The sequence below is a fragment of the Canis lupus genome, chromosome 12 (assembly GCF_003254725.2).
Source record: "Canis lupus dingo isolate Sandy chromosome 12, ASM325472v2, whole genome shotgun sequence".
In the NCBI taxonomy this organism is placed as follows: domain Eukaryota; kingdom Metazoa; phylum Chordata; class Mammalia; order Carnivora; family Canidae; genus Canis; species Canis lupus.
Window position 1 is genome coordinate 22,625,102 of NC_064254.1, and position 21,257 is coordinate 22,646,358.

At 35.9% G+C, this 21,257-nt stretch overlaps 1 non-coding gene across 1 annotated transcript; it reads left to right on the plus strand.

The window, feature by feature from the left end:
• Positions 1-18,967: 18,967 nt before the first annotated feature.
• On the plus strand, positions 18,968-19,074 carry LOC112641881 (U6 spliceosomal RNA). Its single transcript, XR_003124870.1, has one exon. It is a non-coding gene; the product is annotated as a U6 spliceosomal RNA (small nuclear RNA).
• Positions 19,075-21,257: the final 2,183 nt, after the last annotated feature.

A 21,257-nucleotide genomic window follows, 5' to 3' on the forward strand; every position in this document is an offset into this window, starting at 1 on the left:
ATCTTAAGCAGGCCCCAAATCTAGCATAGAGCCTGACATGGGGCTAGCTCTCACAGCTTTGAGATTGTGATCTGAGCCAAAATCAAGGGACAGATGCTTAACCAACTGAGCCACCCAGTCTCCCCAGTGTTCTTACATATTATACTACCTTTTTTTTTTTAATACCACCTTTTAAATTAGCTCAAACTCTAGGTTCATATGGGTAAACTCACTAAGACACATATTTTCATATATACCATGAAACCCCCTCCAAATTTGAGATTAGTCAGAGATGAAGATACCACACCAGAGGATCTTTTGCTACAGCAAAAATCCTTGTTACCTCTCCTTGTTAAGATAATATGTAATCTTAAAAAAAATCTATTATTGAAAACTACTTTAGCAAGAAAGCCTATGGATTTTGTTGTACAGCTATGGCCTTAGTAGATTCAGTGATAACTGCTAGAGTTAAGGAGAATTGTCTTCCCATGCACTGAGAGAAGAACCATGTAGTAAGAAGGCAAAAGGAATAAAGGTTTCATGTTGGAGATGAAGATCTTGATTTCTGATCTTGAGAGAGCTGTATACCTCAAGACTCCATCTGCTTCTGGAGAGAAACCTCTTTGGTTGATTGTAAGTTTAAAGATTTATTTTTTATTTTTATTTTTTTTATGAGAGAGAGAGAGAGAGAGAGAGAGAGAGAGAGAGAAAAGACAGGCTGAGGGGGAAGCAGACTCCATGCAGGGAGCCCGATGTGGGACTTGATTCTGGATCCCGGGGATCACGCTCTGAGCCAAAGGTGACCATAGTTTATTGTAATTTTAAATCTCCAGTTGATAAGCAATTCATGGGGTCTAGATGAGCCATTTTTAATTGAGGGATGTGGAGCCATGAATCAATGCCTTGAAATTTGGTCGCATCTAAGTAGTGAGGAAGATCTGGCATGGTCCTTTTCAAGGAGGCTCAAGAGTAGCATTTGTTCTTAGTGATTCAAATCAGAAAATTGGGAGAAAATTGGAAACATTAGTCTGGAGTGTTGTAGCCAGATATCTGAGGGAAGAAGAAGAATTCGGGATCCAGTTCAGCTTATAGATATTTAACAAAACCACTAAGAGACTGAATAGGACTAGAATCAGATATCCATAAGGTTGTGTTATAATTTTCTACTGAAACATACTTTGTTCCTCTACAATCACCCTCCTTCTTATCAAAGATAATCACAATAAGGCTAATTGGTTTACAAAATAAGTCTAATTTCATTAAACTTGGCCTGATTACTTATGTAATGTGGTGTGTTCTGATTGGATGGGGGCTGGTGTTGAGGGAGAGAATAGAATTCACCTGAGGCGCAGAACAAAGGAGGTAAAAGTTTATTGAATACACTGCAAGGGAATGAGGGGCAGGACAGCAAAGGAGAGACTGTCATGAGGTAGTGGTGAGGTGGCTATAGTTACAGGGTTGTGTGAGGAAATATGGGAATATTCCCTTTGTTTGGTAATTGTGCCTGGTTGTAAGTAATGGATTAATCAGTTCAGGTCTGTGGCTATTTTGATGGGAGTCACTCAGTGGACCTGTTGTGTCAGCTCAATGGTCCCTGTGTGCCCTTTTGCTTTGCTCAAGTTTCTATTGCTCAAGCCTGTTATGTAAAAGCAGCCTCTATATAGAAGTATAGCAACAATAGTGAGTGACCATATAGATTCTTTTAAATCTGCTTTGCTACAGCCTTTTATAAGAAATCTTAGCTTGAACTTTAAAAAGCCTATCCGTCTCCAGGCCATGAAGACAAGCCAAGGACTCATCATCAGACTTCATCTGCAGTACATATAGATTGGGTTAAATTTCTTTTCTTGAGAGTCACTTGATAACCTGAGGCTTCTGCGCCTACAGGAAAGTGACCTTCCTTCCTTCCCTCAGAAATTTGCTGGGAACCTCTTAAGCAAGATTCCAGGCTGTTTTCTTCCAAAAGGATTTTATTAGCTCTGTAAAATCAACCTTAGTTCCTTGAAACTGTCTGGCCATATCTAATTGTATCAAATTCTCAAATATGACCAGTCAAAGTCTTGGGAATATAACTAGTGTTCCTATTTGTGTTCTGTTATGAGGGAATAGATTCTTATTGAACTGATACAATGACTCTATTGCCATGAAAATAAGAATACTCAATATGTTTCTGAATTCCAGAGGGATCAGATAGGAGAAAAAGTAAATGTTTCAGTTCTGTTTACAGAGATATACTTTATGAAATTACTGTAAGTCACAAAAGCTTAAGATAAAAGAGGGAAAAGGGTTTCTTTAAATCTAGAAAAGTAAAACATTAAACAATCAGCAATGTTTCAAAGGAAAGATTTATAAAAAAGATGTTAATCACCTTCATTAGTCCATTCAATCCATGTTACTAATTCTTGTTCTACTTGAATCTAATTTTTCCATTCGTTCTAGAAGTTCTTAACCAGTTTATTTTTATGCTCTGAAAGTTATCAGAAACCTATGTATTAGTAAGACACAAATTTTTTGCTCTCCAAGGAAGATTACCTAAAAGATAAAACAAACAAAATCCTTTTTACAATATCTCATCAAAAGAAAACCAATAATTCAAGAAACTTTGTCCCTTTAACAAGGAGAAGAAAAATTCTAATTCTGCACCACTGTACTTTTAACGTTAGAATCCATTCTTTAAAAACTTAAATCCATTCCAATTTTAGCTTGACCATGCATAAATTTCCTTTTCCAAGATTCCATTGCTACAAATCTTTTATTTGTCCCATGAGAATCACCTTCCTGAAGTTTGCATTTTAAGATCTGGCTTTGGAGCCCTGGAGAAGACCAGGTATCTACATCTCACAACCAGAAAGGATTTAAATTTCTCCAGAAGGCCTGCATTACCTTTTGAGATGAACAAGGGAGTTTGGGGGATTGGCAAAAAGGATAGGTAGGCTTTGAATTATTTCTAGAGCCATGGTTCTGTTCTTGTAAAGACTTCATTTGTAGGACAAATATAATTGTTTTAATTCCTCAAAGAATTGAGTTGAGTGATGATGAGACCGACCAGGCAATTCAACTACAGAATTCTTAGTTTGCTTCTTTATAATACAGATATGAATTTCAGCTAAGATGGAAATCAAAAGATCTCTGTGTTCTAGATTTAGAGCTGTGTGTCTTTGACATATTTTAGTAAATTCTTCCACAATGGCTTCAGAATGTTTTTTCTTTCCATCTGGGTACACAGTTTTATTTTAGCTTAGAGGAGAAGACCTAAAAAAAGTTTCTACCAGGCTCTGAATATCAATTTCTAATTTAGCCAACTTCTAACCATAGAGCTGCTTAAGAAAAACCCTTTTACATGTCTTTTCAGGTTTTAGCCAGGACATATAGTAAATATTCCTCATATCACTGAACATCCCCATGGATGTAAGGGGAGTCCTCAAAGAGAATGCAAAAAATACCACATTTCCAAGATCCAAAGCAACTTCCAAAGATAATCAAAAGAAAGATAGACCTAGACAATTCTCCTGAGAACTGCATGGCCAGTAAGACCCTAACCATAAGTGGAATGGAACTCATAATCCTGTCTAGCCAAATTTGGCCATAAATAGGATGCAGCCCATAGTTCTGTTGAAGGGGCAGGACATTTTTTTCCCCTTCTTCCCTTTTAGGTTTTTTGGCTGGCCTAATAGTTAAATTGATAGAGACAGATTAACAGGAGTCAAATTTGATGGTACAGGAGTCTCATAAAGATGTGAAAACCCAAAAGGCAGCCAGGTAACATGGCATATGTAATATCTAGAGCTAAGGAAAGGTGTAGGAGTCTGGGGATACAAAGAGAAGAAAGAGCATTCACCTGAAGGGAAGAGATGTTGGAAAAATCTCTTAGATAAAATCTTAGGTAAAAAGATATCCCTGGTAATAGCTTTCTCTCTGGTTAGGAAAGGGTCCAGTGTAAACTTAAGTAGTTGAAAGGTGAGGGAAAGCACTTCTCCTGAATCTATTGGGTTTTGACTGTTTTTATTTAGCTTAAAGTAATCCTTATGTTATGCAATCTATTTGGGGTTGGCCAAAGTCTACTCCCCTTCACTGTCTGGCCATATTTTAAGAGCCCCCAACCTGACAGTTGCCAAGCCAAGTGTTCAAGACACAAATGAGACAAACAAGGCAATAGCTATTTCTAGGAAAGGAAAAAAAAATCAATAACCAATGTTTTTTCTTGTCAGTCTGGATTTGGAAAGGGACATTGTAAAATTTTGCCTTTCTCTGTCAACTGGGCATGATAGGTAGAGACCTGTGAGAATTGACTTTGGTAAGAATTCTTACCCTTTGCTGTCTTTTCCCAAGATACTGTCTGCGGGCTCCACAGTGAGTGGAATGTCCCAGAGTGAGTGGTTTCATCCTGGTCACTAGAGACTGTACAGGAGGAAAAATGATTTCCCTTTACCTTTTGTAGTAAGTGCCTGGCTGAGAGATTTTTTTCTCCAGGGTGCTTTGTAACTGCATAAGCTTATCTAAGATGGTTGTAAGTTCTCCACTGTGGTCACAGGAAATCAGTATTATCCTTGGTAAGTTTAAGGTTAACCTACCTGTTCAGCCTTAAACAGAATTTTATTTACTTGAGGCCTCACACTGGCCCCAGTCCAATTTCTAAGTTGGACTCAGTTTGACACAGACCTTGTTTGGTTTCTAAGTCAGACCCAGGACCTAGTGGACCCTGACTGGTTTCTGGATTCAGTCTGGAAAAAGAAATGCTCAAATTAAGTCTGAAAGCTCATAACACCAAAACTAGGGAGCTAGGATGGAGGATCCTACAGGGATTTACCTACTACCTCCAGAGGCAGCAAGAAAACAGCTTGAACCACCCAATAATTAAAGATACCTGGCTGCTTGTTGCTCCAGAGGGTTTCCAGGGGCAGGGGCAGGGCAGGGCAGGGAGTGAGAGTATCTCCTTTGGTTCTCTCTTCTGACACTAAAAGTGTTAAAAGATAAACTGGGGCATATAAAGAGTTTTCATGATTTTTTGAGCAAAATCAATTCCAATTGGACAGCACCAAGCCTGAAGGGGATAGGAATGCTCCCAAGGACTTCTTTATTAACAAATTACTGTCTTAAATTATTCAGCATCAGAACAAAAGAGTTTTCTATCCTTCTCAAGGGATTATAGAAGTTTCAGGGTTGGTAGTGCTTAGAATAGGTAGTGAAATTTCCTGGGTTCAAATTCAGCTTTATCATCAACCATCTGAAGCAAGTCACTTACACAATTGAGGATTAAATACTATGTATTACATATGGTTGCTTTGCTTATATAATTGGGAGGGAAAGAACATTGCCTACATAGTACCTGTTGCTCTGAAGTTTTAATGAAATGCCATATGCAAAATATCTAGCGCACTGCCTAGCACATTGTTGAAACCCCTTAGGATCAAGTAATATTTCATATGTAGATCACTGAGCCTTCATCACATATTACAAGCTGCCTCTTGCAAATTTCTATTATCTGTCTTGATAACAGTATTTTAAGAATTCTGATGCATATAAATGTATGGATTCAAATTATATTTTCCACTGATTTATGGGCATATCACAGTAATCACTACAGAGAAATGGTTACATATCAGACTGATATGTACCAAAGAATGGAGTATAGCAATATTTTTAGGCAATTGTTGAAAACGTGATTAAAAATATGCTCCTGTTGAGAATAGAATCATATGTATATAACAGAGTAAAATGGTGTTAGAGCAGCCAGTTAGTCTTTTTGGTTGGCATAGAGAAATCTCAGTGCAAGTATTTTTCTCAGCTAAGTCACAATACTAATTATGCTGTTTGTTAGTGTGTGAATTAAAACAAATTACTTACAGCACCATAAAGAGCATTCTAGATCTAAATCTGAAGTTTCATTTTCATTAGTGTGATCTCGTTAAGTGTTAATTAAAATGAAGAAAAGAGAAAAAAATTATTATCAGCCTTGTAGTGCTGATGGAAATTTAGTACTAAAAACAAATCTGCTGAGTTTGTCAACTCTGGGTCACTCCTCATTCTTAAAATGCATGGAGTTACTAACCCCATATAGCTCTTCTCTCTTTTCACTGATTATTTCCCTCTAGGGAGAAACATAACAATTCAACCCTAAGTTGAAAACTCTGACCAGCACCTTCCCCCAGGAAGCCACAGAATAGTGAGATATCAAGGTTACTGTTCATATAATTACAAAAGAGCTCATTAAATATAAAAAGAGTTACTGTTTAACTATTTCTTTTGACACACTAAAAAAAAAAAAAGAGGTAAGCACATTGAAGTAAAATATTATTAGGAAATGGCACACTGTGAACATTCAGGAAATATATTTATTTCAATTCATTTATTATGTTTATTAAAAAGCCAATTCACCAAATAATTATTGAACAACTGCTATGTTCTAGAAATTGTTCTAAGGGATATTCTGATTTCTGGAAGGTAGTTTATTAACTTTTTATTTAATATCAATTGTCATTACTTAAATTATTATTAGCTACCATACATTTTACAAGTTTAATTTTTCTGAGATAGCATCACAGTAAATATATCAAGCAAGGCCTAATAAAACACTAGGGTAGTCAGCCAATCTATTATTACTGCACTCGTGTTCCTCGTATGTGTTCAGATGTCCCTTGTTCTGGCATCATTCATTAAGGCAGGAAGACCACCTGTGTTCAGGGTAGCTATTAAAAAGATAACTGGGGGCACCTGAGTAGCTCAGCGGTTAAGCCTCTGTCTTTGGCTTAGGTCCTGAACCTGGGGTCCTGGAATCAAGTCCCACATTGGCCTGCCCACGGGCAGCCTGCTTCTCCCTCTGCCTATGTCTCTGCCTTTCTCTCTGTGTCTCTCATGAACCAATAAATAGAATCATAGATAGATAGATAGATAGATAGATAGATAGATAGATAGATAGATAGATGATAGACTGATTTTTTTTTTCTCAATCCAAAACAGATTTGAGCCTTTCCACAGCTCAAAGAGTCATCAAAGTACCTTTTACAGTACTCTTTTTTCCTTCTATGGTGATTCTGCAAGTGACTAAAAAGGGCACCTAAAATTATTGATTGTTGGCTTACTTGTATTTGTCATTATCTTGCTTTAAGTATAGATGTCTTGATTGTAGTTACAAAAATATTCTTGTGACTTTTCTTAAGTATTTTATGATTTTTTATGTGTGTGATTTTGTTTATTATCATTATTGAAATGGAAATTAGCATGCTTGCTTAAATGTTTGAACACTATAGAAGGATATACAGACATACATTCAATGCAAAGTCTCTCCTTCCCACCTGACTTGCCTGTCAGTTTTCTTTCTAAAGCAACTATTGATATTAAACATCTTTGTTTTTGCTTGAGAGATAATTTATACATCTATGAACATACAAATTTCTTCCTGTCTTTTTCACTTTCTTTCCACACATAAGAGGCATAGATATAAGTAGAGAAATATATATGTAGATACATACATACATATAAGCTGCATGAATATGTTTATTCTCTTTTTCAAGAGGTACGATAGCATATGTAATGTATGTTATTTCCCTTTTCATTTTTTTCACTAGAAATGTATCTTAAAAGGCCTAATTAAAAAAATAAATTTATATATTAATATTACTGAAGCAGGGTAGTTTTATAAGCATTTTGCTGTTTCAGATTTCTCCTTTAAGATATTAATTTTTATGTTCATTTGAGCTTCACAACAATGAAAGCAGCATTTCAATTCATTTTGGTATGTCCTTGACTTGCTAAATTTACTGTACATTTTTTTTTAAAGTTACTTGTAGGGCTTTTTTTTTTTTTTTTTTAATCTATCCATGAGAGACAGGGAGAGAGAGAGAGTCAGAGAGAGAAGCAGGCTCCATGCAGGGAGCCTGACATGGAACTCCAGGATCACGCCCTTGGCCCAAGACAGGCGCCAAACCACTGAGCCACCCAGGGATCCCCTTACTGTACATTTTTAACGACCACATACTTATTGTGGTTAGAAGAGCACTTCCATCTTTTTATTATGCACATGGTCGGCCTGGGCATGGTGGGGGGAAAATACCATGGCTGTAGCAACACTCCATGGGTTTCTCTATCCCTCATGATTTTTGTGCATTTCCATTTCTTTCAAATCTATTCTCAAAAATTCTTATTTTAAACCACCTATCCATATACAATTGAAAATATAATTTTAAATAATTTTACCTAAATAGTAAATGCTAAATAACACTAAAACCAAAAGTGGAAAAAATAGATTAATGTTAACCTTTGTATTATTATCAAGAAATCCATGATGATGAGAGGTAAAACTAAATGTAATAGCATTTTTAAAAATATGATTTGAGCAAAACTGCTATATGAAATCAAACTGCTTTATATCAGTCAGTAATTTTATTCTGAGGGCAGAAATTTTTTTAATAATTTGATAAAATGATAAACATTTTTTAAAGTTCTTTTCTTAAAGATTTATTTATTTGAGAGAGAAAGTGAGAGCAAGCATGAGTTGGAGAGAGAGGAAGAGGGAGAAGAAAGAGAGAATCCTGGAGCAGACTCCCGAATGAGCGTGAAGTCTGATTAGAGACTCGATCTCAGGACTCTGGTATCATTACCTGAGATGAAATCAAGAATTAGACAACCTTAAAAAAAAAAAAAAAAGAATTAGACAACCTACTGAACCACCCAGATGACCCCTTTTTAAAAGTTTTTAAATTTTAACTCCAGTATAGTTAACATGCAGTGTTATATTAGTTTTGGGCAAAGAATATAGTGATTCAACAATTCTGTACATTAGTACTCATCATGATCAGTGTACACTTTAATCCCCATCTCCTGGGATCCCTGGGTGGCGCAGCGGTTTGGCGCCTGCCTTTGGCCCAGGGCGTGATCCTGGAGACCCGGGATCGAATCCCATATCAGGCTCCCGATGCATGGAGCCTGCTTCTCCCTCTGCCTGTGTCTCTGCCTCTCTCTCTCTCTCTCTCTCTGACTATCATAAGTAAATAAATAAAAATTAAAAAAAAAGAAAAAAAAATAATCCCCATCTCCTATTTCACCTACCCCCACCTACCTCTCCCCCCACCTACCTCTCCTCTACCTCTTCAACCATCAGTTGTCTATAGATAAGAGTTTACTTCTTGGTTTCTCTCTTTCTCTCATTCTCTCATTTTTCTTTGCGCATTTGTTTCTTAAATTCCACAGATGAGGGAAATCATATGGTATTTCTTTCTCTGGCTTACTTCACTTAGCGTTATAGTCTAGCTCCTTCCCTGTTGCTATAAATGATAAGATTTCATCCCTTTTATGGCTGAATAATATTCCATTATACATATACACCACATCTTTTTTATCCATTCATCTAACCATGGACACTATCTATCCATCTTTCTATTGGGCCATAATTTGGCTATTATAAAAATAATGCTGCTATAAACATAGGAGTGCATATATCCTTTTGAATTAGCGTTGTTGTATTTTGGGAATAAATACCCAGTAGTGTGATTATTGGATCATGGGTAGTTCTCTTTTTAACTTTTTGAGGAACCCACCATACTGTTTTCCACAGTGGCTGGGCCAGTTTGCTTTCCCACCGACAGTGTGCAAGGGTTCCTTTTTCTCCATATCCTTGCCAACAGTTGTTTCTTATATTTTTAATTTTAGCCATTCCAACAGGTGTGAAGTGGTATTTCATTGTAGTTTTCCCTGATGATGAAGGGTGTTGAGCATATTTTCATATGTCTCTTGGTCATCTGGATGTCTTCTTTGGAGAAAAGTCTGTTCATGTTTTCTGCCCATTGTTTAATTATTTGTTTTTTTGGATGTTGAGTTGTATCAGTCCTTTATATGAATTTTGGATACAGACCCTTCATCAGATACATCATCTGGAAATATCTTCTCCCTTTCCATAGGTTGCCTTTTAGTCCTGTTGATTGTTTCCTTCAGGTACAGAAGCTTTTTATTTTGATGTAGAATAAACTTATTTTTTAATGCAAATCATAGCAAAATAACCAACTATCTATGTGCACTGCAAGGAGTCCCTCACACTCTCATAAACCCCTCCTCTCCCTCAGTGACTTCATGCTAGTTATACTTTTGGGTACATTAGCCATACTCCCTCATCAGTGCGCTGCTGTTTACTGTGACTTTACTGCTCAGATGACAATGCTTCCACCAAGTTCTTATTTAAATATTTAGAACCAACTCAAATTTTTTTACCTTATTTATTCGCAACATTCCGTGCACAGACAAAAAGAATTGATATGGAAAAGGAAAATACTACTGGTTTTTGCACATAAGAAAAAATAAAATATAATTTATTTTCCCAAATCTGCAAATGATGATGGTGAAGTGGTGATGTTATGAGCAACACTCCACATTCTGAGAAGGGAGAAATGCTCTCTTCACACTTTGACCTGTAGGGTAGTTTCAAATGGGCTGATAGTCTAGTACAGAAACATAGGAGCTGCTCTGCAGAGAGTGGAAGTTATCTATCCCACTCAGAGTATAGAATGTAGGGTTCAACCCCAAGTTGATTTTCAGTGGGTGGATGAGTGGGGAGCAGTAGCCTTTCACAGCCAAAAGGTCCATCATTTCCAATGACAGTGCTGCATTTTCAGAGGCAATAGCCTTATAAATTAGAAATATTCATGACACAGTCTTTTTTTTTAAATATTTTATTTATTTATGAGAGAGACAGAGTCATAGGTGGAGAGTGAAGCAGGCTCCATGCAGGGAGCCCAATGCGGGACTCCATCCCAGGATTCCATGATCATGCTGGGGGTGGAAGGCAGGTGCTCAATTGCTGAGCCATCCAGGTATCCCTGAATGTCACAGTCTTTGAACTATAGCCAAGTAGCAGAAGGCAGAGCTGTGAGTGAAAATTCTCCAGTAGTGTCTGCAGAAGTAAGGTTTACTCTATCACTATACTGCCTTGTCCCTTATAGCTCTATATCTTATCATGTAAATATTTCTATGTTGCACTTATCTTTAGATATTTTATTGATTTTAGTAGCTCATGAATCTGTCACCTACCTGCTCAATTTTGACTGTGAATGGCTTGAGGAAACGATCTAGTGTTCATTATTTCCATATTCTTAGCTCCTAGTACAAAGTAGGAACGTTTTTTGTTTAAAAGAATAATCACGCCAGTATTCAAATCCCACCACCGCTGCAGTAGTTATTTAAAATTGAGTAATTTAATCAATTTTCTAACCTCAGCTTGGTTACCTGTAGCATAAAGATAATTGTGTTGATGAAATTGAGTGTGTGTGTGTTCATGTGGGTGGTGGTGGTGGTGGTAGTGATGGTGATGGTGGTGGTGAATTACATGGCATCATGCCAGGCATATTCTCTAAAAGGGTAGCTATCATATTTGTTAGTGTTATTATTATTATTCAGTAATGTTTATTAAATTAGATGGTAATTGACATGTCAACCTAGTTTATATGTAAATTTTAGTAGATTTATAGATACTTCAGCTGTTACTTAATCTGGAAAAGATAATGTTAAACCAAGAGAGCAAAAAACATAAATAATAAATAGATATTGATTGCAAATATTACTCTAGCTTCAAACTTAAATATTTTCATTTTCAATTTCATTTTAGGCCAATATTGATTATTTCTTTGAGGTGTGTGTGTGTGTGTCTGTGTGTGTGTGTGTAGTGTATTAAATTATCTATGTCTGTGTTTCTTTTTTTTTAAGATTTTATTTATTTATTCATGAGAGACACAGAGAGCAGAGAGGCAGAGATATAGATAGAGGGAGAAGCAGGCTCCACGCAAGGAGTCTGATGTGGGACTTGATCCGGGGACCCCAGGATCACACTCTGGGCCAAAAGCAGCTGCTAAACCGCTGAGCAACCCAGATGTCTCTATGGCTGTGTTTCAATAGAGCTTCAAAATGTCTCAGATACTCAAAGAAATTTTTAACTTAAAATTATATTCTAATTTAAAGTGGCATGTATTTTTGCCTTAAGACATACTTCCTTTTTTAACTTTTAGAAAATATTGGCAAAATATTTGTGCTGTGATAATAGAAATACAGGAATTTTGAAGTGAAATGGAGTACTATGGGAAGCTTTAGACTCTTTCCTCCTCCAGCATCTATGGTTCAAATGCAGAGGTTCTTTTATTTATGTGAAATGGTCAATGAAACAGAATAGAATATGTAGTTCATTGGTATTTATGGGATTTAAATTATTTTGTTAATGAAAATTATTTTCCTTTGAAATCTGACTAATTTTAAGTCTGCGTAATCTTGAAAGTACTTTGATGTGTTTAAATTTAATTACGGAAAATAAATATTTTTAATGGTTTGTGCTTTATTTAAAAAGTGGGGGGCTAATGAACCAAAAAAAGGTGGGGGATAATGAGAGAAAGAAGAAAAGAGAAGAAAGAATAAGGAACGAGAGGTGGAAAAAAGAGTGAGAGGAAGAAAAAGAGGAGGAGAAGCGTGAGGAAGAGAGGAAAAAAAGACAGAAAGGGAACAAAAGAGGAGAGAAGAGACAGGGAAGGGAGTCAGTGGTTATAATCAAAATTATTTCTTTTTGAAATATCCAGAGCACAATTGATCCAAGAGGAATTCATAGTGCCTTATTCAGTTAGATCTGGACATCTGCTTCCAAGTGATTATATCAAAATAGCAATTATTCCAAATACTACTATAAAGAGAAAAAAATCAAGCTCTTCTTTCAGTGTCACTGGTTCAGAAATTCAAAGGTAACAATTATGGAAGGTACTGACAGTCTAAATGGTATGAGTTCCAAATGATTAAGTTGGTTCACAAACCACTCAGAATCACAATTGTGTGGGGGGAGAAAGTGTGGAGTAGTCACAGGCCATAAAGAGCAGGTTCTTATCATTGCTTAATGGGTTCTCCTTGCTCATGAGATGTGGAGCTTTAAATAAAACAACTGACAAAGACTGGGACACTTCATCTACAATTGCCTATAGATAGACAGAAACAAGGAAAAAAACCTGCATTTACTGTATGATGTCAGCTGATCAAAATACAGTTCCATTAAATGCACTGAGATAAGCTAAGTCATGATTATTATTTGAACTTGAAGGATGTTCAGATGATGTCTGGAATATGCATGAATATTATGAAAATGCCAGAGATTATAAACCAACACAAATATAAATCTGCTTAATAACATATTTAAACAGAAATTTATTATCTTTTAAAGCACTTTTTAGTACATTGCTTTTTTTGATGTTTATCACAGTTATCAGACATTAATTAGGAAAGTGTCATGTTAGTAATTTTTTTTCACAGAATAACATAATTGCTTAAAGGAGTTGAATCAAACAGAACTAAATTAGTGAACCACAGATTAGAATTGGGTCTCCTGAATCCCAGATAGGTTCTCTTTTCAATGATGGAACAAGTGAAACTGTCATAATGATTCTCTGCACACCGTCATTTCCAGGTTCCTCTCATAGCCAGTGGAGTTTCTACTGGGGTTTTAGCCACCATACTTCTGTGCCACTCTATGACTAGTGCCTGCTCAGTGGGAGAAAGCATAAAAGAAAATTAAAAAGTCACTCCCTTGTCATTTGCTTCCCCAAATGTTTACTCCCCCTCACAATCTGCCTGTTTTTATTGTTAAAGTACCTAGGTAGTAGGTGTTTTGATTTTTTGAACAGATTGTTAATTGTAATCCGCAAGTGGGGTAGAATGTGGTGGGTTTACACCAGGATAGCATATTAGAACTCCCTATCATTGATTTAATAGAATAACATCACCATAAAGACATTTGGAAACATCTAAAAAAAGCAAGATACATCCAGGTGTCCCACATACATGCTTTCAAGTCCAATGCTTTTTTTCTGCATCTGACACTCTTAACCTCACATTCCTGAAAAAAGTTTTTTTTTTTTTTTATGGTTCTCAACAGCTCTGATTTTTGTTTCATATTGTTTTTATTTTGTAATCTCTTTGTCAGCCTAACCCTTAAAATCCATGTTTCCTGGTAAACTGTCTTTGACTCATGCTTTGTTGATACTAGTTATGCAATTCCATCAGCTTTTCTGCTTTTGAAAACTGCTCATATGCTAATGACTCATAAATATTTCTCTCCAACCCACAGCATGTCCTGGGTTTTCTCACTCAGGTATCACGATGTTGGCTAATCATTACCCCTTGATTATCCCCTACTCATCTCAAAATCACCATGTGCAAAATGGAAACACCTCCCCACATATGTCAAACTCTATAAATGGTGCTATAATCTGCTTACTGTCAAAACTAGAAGCCTGCAAGTCATGCCACAGTGTCTTCCTTTCACTCTCCATACACCAGGACATAGAATCATCTTTCATAAATATTTTTTCAGTATGTTTTCTTTCTATTCCAATGATCCCTTCTTTCAGTTCTTGTCTAGATGAATTCAATAGACCCTTCTCAGGTTTTCCTCATCCCATTCCTTTTGCTCTTAAATTTGTCCTCTAGGCCAGTTAATGTCATGCATCTCTCCCAGCCATCTCCTGCAAGATGGCATTCAGACTCCCACGCAAGTTGTCTATGTAAGCAAGTTCTCTTTAACTCGTTAATCTGCTTACCCACGTCTAGTTTTACTCCTTTTCCCTCACTTTGTATCTTCATAACATCAACCCACATATATTTTCCTGGACCCGTCATGGGGTTTCATGCCACAGTGTCTTCATTTGGTTAACCCTTACTAATTTTTCAAAACCATTTTAAGTGTCAAACAGAGTTAGACTCAAGTAGGGCTTAATTGTAACCATCAGGATTTAACAAAGTCTAGGTACTAAAGGAGGGACTGGAAAGGACTAATGCTAGCTCAATTTCAAAATGCAAACTAAAATTCCAAGTGATAAATTTATGCTGAGGATTCAGAAGGAGTGAAGTTATTTGAAGAAATTAGCACCATGCATTAACTAACAGGCTTAAGGGATAGCTTCAAATATATCTAATGATATGTCAGCATTTTCTGCATTTAAAAATCTCTACTTTGATACAGTCAAGAAAACTATACCTTGGAATGCCTGGGTGACTCAGCAGTTGAGCGTCAGCCTTCAGCTCAGGGCATGATCCTGGAATCCCAGGATCAAGTCCCACATCGGGCTCCCTGCATGGAGCCTGCTTCCCTCTCTGCCTCTGTCTCTGCCTCTCTCTCTCTCTCTGTGTGTGCCTTTCATGAATAAATAAATAAAATCTTAATAAAAAAAAAAAGCTATACCGTAAGGGGGGGTCTGCAAGAGATTTTACATGTATTATTATTATTATTATTATTATTGGTAATAAATATATAGTAATTCACCTTTTATAAGATTCTGACTTTTCAGATCTTTTCTGTTATGGGAATATATTTGGGGGGTAAAGAGAAGAATAAATGTAATTCATTTTTTAAAAATATTTATTTAAAAAATTCAGGTTCTAAATACTTCTTAGAAGGTCTAAAGATGATTTAATTTGCTTAAAAATGGTTTTTAACTCCTTCAAAGATACTTTCAAGTTCAAATTCTTATGCAAGTATTATAACCTTTATAGCCTCCCTATGTCAATATAATTACTTATACAGTTTTAAGGATTATAGCTATTAAATACTAATTCCACAATTTAAATTAATTAGTAACATTGAATCAACTGATTAAAAGAACAAACACTGATCAGTTTATGTAATATTGTAATAAGCAAAATAGGGAATTTTCTTAAGGCAAAATATAAATATGAAAATAGTCATTGTACAACATTTCCCTGGGATTACAAAGTTAAAATGCTTTGGAAGTGCTAAGAATAGAATTAATCTCATGACAGCACTGCAATATAAGACTATTGGTTAAAAAATATCTTACTCATTCGATTAGTTATTTATTCTATAAACGGTTGTCACACAGATACTATGTGAAAAACTGTATAGTATGCTGACAATAGATAGAAGTGAGGCTCTCCTGTTTCCAAGAAGGAGTCACAGGAAAGGAAGCAACTATAAAACAATGTGGCAAATGTTATAATCAAGCTGAGTACAATGCTTTTGGAAAAGATAAAATAAAGAATGTTGCCATAAATCCATATTCTGATAGTAGTTCTGTAGAGTAAAAAAGTAACATAACTTGCACCTATATTTGTGGCTATTTAAAAATATATAAATTGCTTCTTGGCCTTTTGGCTAAGATCAAGTGTATTTAAAAATATATAGATATCTCTTTAATAAAATTAATAATCATAGCATTTTCATTTCATAATATTTTTGAGTAAACATGCACACACGTCAATGCCTGTCTGTAAGGATGTATTTGTATAATAATTACACACACACACACACACACACACAGTTAATTTAATAAAGAATACTCATAAAAATAAATTTGAGATATCATTATTTCTCCTGAACTCTTTTACAATATATGTATTTTAAATGAGAATGAGTAATCTAGGAGTAGCAAGTAGGTATTAGCCATTGATTGATTGCTGAAGACTATATAAAGAGCAATGGGGATAGGAATTCTAGAGATGTCTAGACTCAGTGGGAAAGAATGTGGTTATTGATGATAGGTGCTGTGGGCACAGAAAAGGAGAATATTGACACTGTGTGCACCATTCTTATAGTGGGTTAACAACATAGATGTTAAATGATTGGCATCAAGAACAAGGAAGAAAAGGGAGTGCAGCACATTAAAATTAAACTTTGCTGGAAAAATTAGATTTGAACAGTCATTCAAAGATGAGGTATTCCAATAGAATACCTATTACAGGCTAGAGTCAGCTCTCACGTCTGAGGGAAGAAATGATTGAGGGGCAGTGGAGCTCTGTTGCAGACCAACTCTATTTTGCTCTCATTTGTGTTCAACCTGCAAATCATGAGGGGAAACAAAAGTGTTTATGCTTGCTTGAGGTTGATTTTTAAGAGTCATCCTCTAAGGGGGAGAAAGTTTTTCACCTGGAAACAACACATCTAATGACTATAGCTTTTAAGGCACAGGAGTCTTTGGTCAACAATAGGGGACAAAATAGTCTGTTGTGTAGTTACATTCATACAATTTTTAAAAACTGTCCTGAATGACAATCACTGATTAGGGGCCTTGAAATTCTGAGCTCCACTGAAAAACAAAAGTCCTAGCTCAGTAGAATAACAATCTAGAATTAATTGCTGATAGTTACAACATATTTGTGTTGAATATAAAATCAAATTAACACCAGTAGGTTAAATGGTAGGACTTATTTTTAGAGTAAATCTTTTCCCTTGGCATAATCTATCAAGCTTGACATTTCCTGTCTCTTTGCTCCTATGATTTCAGTCACTTCTCTCATGCATTTTTATGTATACAAAATTGAAGCTGGCAAGCATATTTCTCCCACTTGTTTGCTTTCCATAAGTGTATGTGTATGTGTACTATGGAGGCCCTTATAAAATTCAGGCCTTTATAAATTTGCATCAAGTCAAATAACAAATGTCCAAAGTAAAAATATATCCATTTCAAAGCTTTCTTCAATGATTGCATAGTAATCTGAAAGTCAGGAATTTCTTTTTGGATCTGAACTCATGACTAACATCCGTTTTCATGCTAGCATGGATATCTATTGTGAAGAATCATTGTACCTTCTAAGAAGGAAGACATTAAAAATATATATGCAAATTTACATGTATATGTAAAGCAATGCCACATCTTATATATATATACATGTATATGTATGTATATATGTACATAGTATGCATGTGTACCTATTCAATCAATGTATGTGTATCATATGTAAAATGGGGCATTGCTATTTTAAATTCATATGTGGCTTACCATATTAGGACAAAACTACCACGTGGCTAATGATTTCTTCCCTAAAACTTTAATAATTTTAGTGGTAGAAGTGAACCCAAATGGCTATTTTATCAATCTATATCTTTGGAAAGAAATATAAAAACCAGCTCTTCTACCCATTCTAGCTAGGGTGAGGTGAAGCCTAGTGGTAGCAGAATGTACGGTGGAAAGCCCAGAGCACTGAGGCAGTAGAACATGAAGGTCTGGATTTGTGAAATGTCAATAGAAAGGAAGTGTGAAAGACTCCATGAAGACAATATTTGACCAGTTTGGGCTTAGAAGAGGGAGATAAATGTGCAGGATCAAACAAACAAATAAACCAAAACAAAACAAAACTCAAAGTAACATTGAATTTTCATGTTTGATTAACCAGAAAAGTCTTTTGTCAAAAATAAGGGATAATTTTGTGGCAGATTACACTTCAGTTTAGCCATAAACCATAACTGGTTCACTTAAATGTGGTGTTCTGTAGAAGGAAACACAAATTGGGGCCCATAACAGTGAAGAGTTCTGTAGACCTCTAGTCAATCATGAGATCGTAAAATGTTCATAACAGCAGTTTACTCAGCTTCTGTTGCTTTGGTGCGTTCATGAAAGTTGCTAAAAAGCCCTGTCCTCTCTTTTCCCACAAACTTCTCCCATCTTTTAAGCATCCAATTGCTTCAACTTATGTTATAATAGCTTAGAGTTTGATTAAAAGGAGATGATATTAAGGAAGCCATGCGGTGTTCACTAGGTCATGGGCCTTTTTCTAAACACTGCGTATATTAGCTCATTAACTTTTAAAACTACTGTATAAGTTATGTGTTTACTATATCCTATGCTTTACAAACTTGAGGCTTAAAGAAGTTACATGCTCAAGGTAAAACTTAGTGAGCAGTAAAGCTGTAATTCAGTCTGGCTTCACAGAGCCCACTCTTAGCCACTATCTAGAGCATCTCTCCAATGACTGCACTGTTTTGCTTATTCATGGAGAGATTAGGTGATAAGTTGAAGAGTCACCCCATATCCCCAGCATCTCTTATGTGGGGAGGACACAAAACATGGAAAAATTTTGTAGCTCAAAATGTAGAAAGTTAATTGTATGTTGCTTTCTCTCTTTGGTTAAGAAGACTGAATGTGCCCATTCAGTCAGTAAAAGAGATGTCTATGAATGCCTACTGGCTTTGCCGGTCTTTTTGTTTTGTTGGAATGGGCAATCAGATTTAAGAATCCAAGAAATAGTGCTCACTTTGGCAGCACATATACTAAAATTGGAAATATACAGAGAAGATTGGCATGGCCCCTGCACAAGGATGACATGCAAATTCATGAAACATTCTGTATTTTTTCTGCTCAATAAATAATTTAAAGCATAAAGAAGAATCCAAGAAATAATAGATACTGATTTGATGCTCTCTGAACATATAGTTTACTTCGTGCTCCACATTGTACTAGAAGAAATGGAATAGCGTGTCTTAGTTTTCTGATGGTCAGAACTAAAGAAGAAAAGCATACAGACAAATTTGATTCAGCTGGATGTCATGGAATTGAACTTGAATCTGGAATACCTTGGTTCTAAGAATAGTATGCCTATAATAATAGGTTAAAAACAAAGAGTGGCATCCTGTTCATTCCTACACTCTAACTTTGGTCTTCTTGTCTGCTTTTTCTAGAGATGGAATGTAGGAGATGAGGAAAAGAAATCCCCTTAATCAGAAAATCACAATATCAAAGAAATAAAAAATGTATCACCACACTTATGAATATAAGTTATAGAGTAACTCAATCTACACTATGTAACTTGATCTTCAAAGCCTCTCTTTCAAGAAGATACAGAATATTTTCATCATCTCTATCTTAGAAAGGAAGCATATGAAACAAATTTAAGGGACTTATCCAAGTTGAAAAAGCTATTAAGTTGGATGTCATCCATATCTTCTGAATCCAATCCCTTTGCTCTTTTGACTCTTAGGATTTTTAATTAAGATAGGCAGTAACAAAACAACCTTACATCTCAGTAGCTTACTCCCAAAAGTTTCTCACTCTCGCTTACATGGCTTACATGGTTTCACAAAGTGTTCTTCTCACATGGGGACTCTGGCTATAAAGCTCCCCTGTCTTGCAGCTACACCATCTGGAACTTGATGTCTCCTGAGTTTCTGAGATAGAGCAACTGAAAGGTCTCAGGGAAAGAGCACTGAAGGGTCTCAGACCAGCAGTTAAATACTTCATCATTTCTTCTCGCAAACCATTATCAAAAAACAGTCACATGGTGGGAGGTCTCAGCCTTGTGTGAGCCCAGAGGGGATGAGAATTGGATGTGACTAAGTGCTAAAAGTCTTCTGGTATGGTGATTTTGTATAAATAATATTCACAAGTAGGAAAAGGAGCATTAAAAATAAATATGAGAGGCACCTGGGTGGCTCAGTGGTTGAGCATCTGCCTGTGGCTCAGGTTGTGATCCCAGGGTCCTGGGATTGAGTCCCACATCAGGCTCCCCTCAGAGAGCCCCATTCTCTCTCTGCCTATGTCTCTGCCTCTCTCTGTGTGTCTCTCATAAATAAATACAATCTGTAAAAATATAAGAATAATTTTCCATACCAAGGTTTTCTGCAATTTCTGTTTCTATAAATTACAGAATTAAAAGATAATATCCCTTTAAGTTAAATCCAAAACACATCATATATGCTAGCCACATTTAAAGTGCCAACACCCTGAAAGACAGCCAGCTAAAGCATTCCTTACACTTTGTGAAAACAACAACCTATATTGTCCTGAGATTGTTGTCAATCCTTATTTAGGAACTGAGATTTTAGGTGGATCCAACTTAATGCCAAACAGAAAGAAGGAATAAGTATAGCAGCAGATTTGCTTATTTATTTTTTTTCCTAGTAGCAAGGCATTAAAAACTCCCAAGATCTACTGTATTACTTCAGAGAGGTAGATCTGTGATTTTATTTTATTTTTTGTAGCTAGAAGTGTCTGATAATTATGGGGAAGGATTATCATTCAATATTGCTCTGAACTCAGAAAGCTTTAAAGAATAGCTAGGTAAATGACCAGAGCAATCTTATATCTTAGAAATCAAAGAAACAGCATGATTTAATGGAAAAAAGGTGAGCTGCAGAGTCAAATGTCCTTCCTTTGGTTTTTGATCATACCATTTGTTGAACCTCGGGCCTATTGAATGTAAAAAAGATATAAATATTAACACCTGCCTTATTGGGTAACCAATGGCAGGGTTTTTTGTTTGTTTGTTTGTTTGTTTGTTTGTTTGTTTTTGTGACAGCAATCTCTATACTGCAAAACACTAAAATCAAATTTAGTGGTTATTGAAAATGTGTTGGGTTGATATAGAGGAAATGAAAGACCAAATTCTGTGACACGTAAGAACCAGGGTCAGACCATTAAAAATGTGGTCAGAACTTTTTGCCCTGAAGATTCTTCCATTCCTAGTTCTTATTGCTGATGATACAAGCATAGTATACTCTGTTCTTTCTCCTCTATGCAGGTACAGGAAACTTAGAGCTC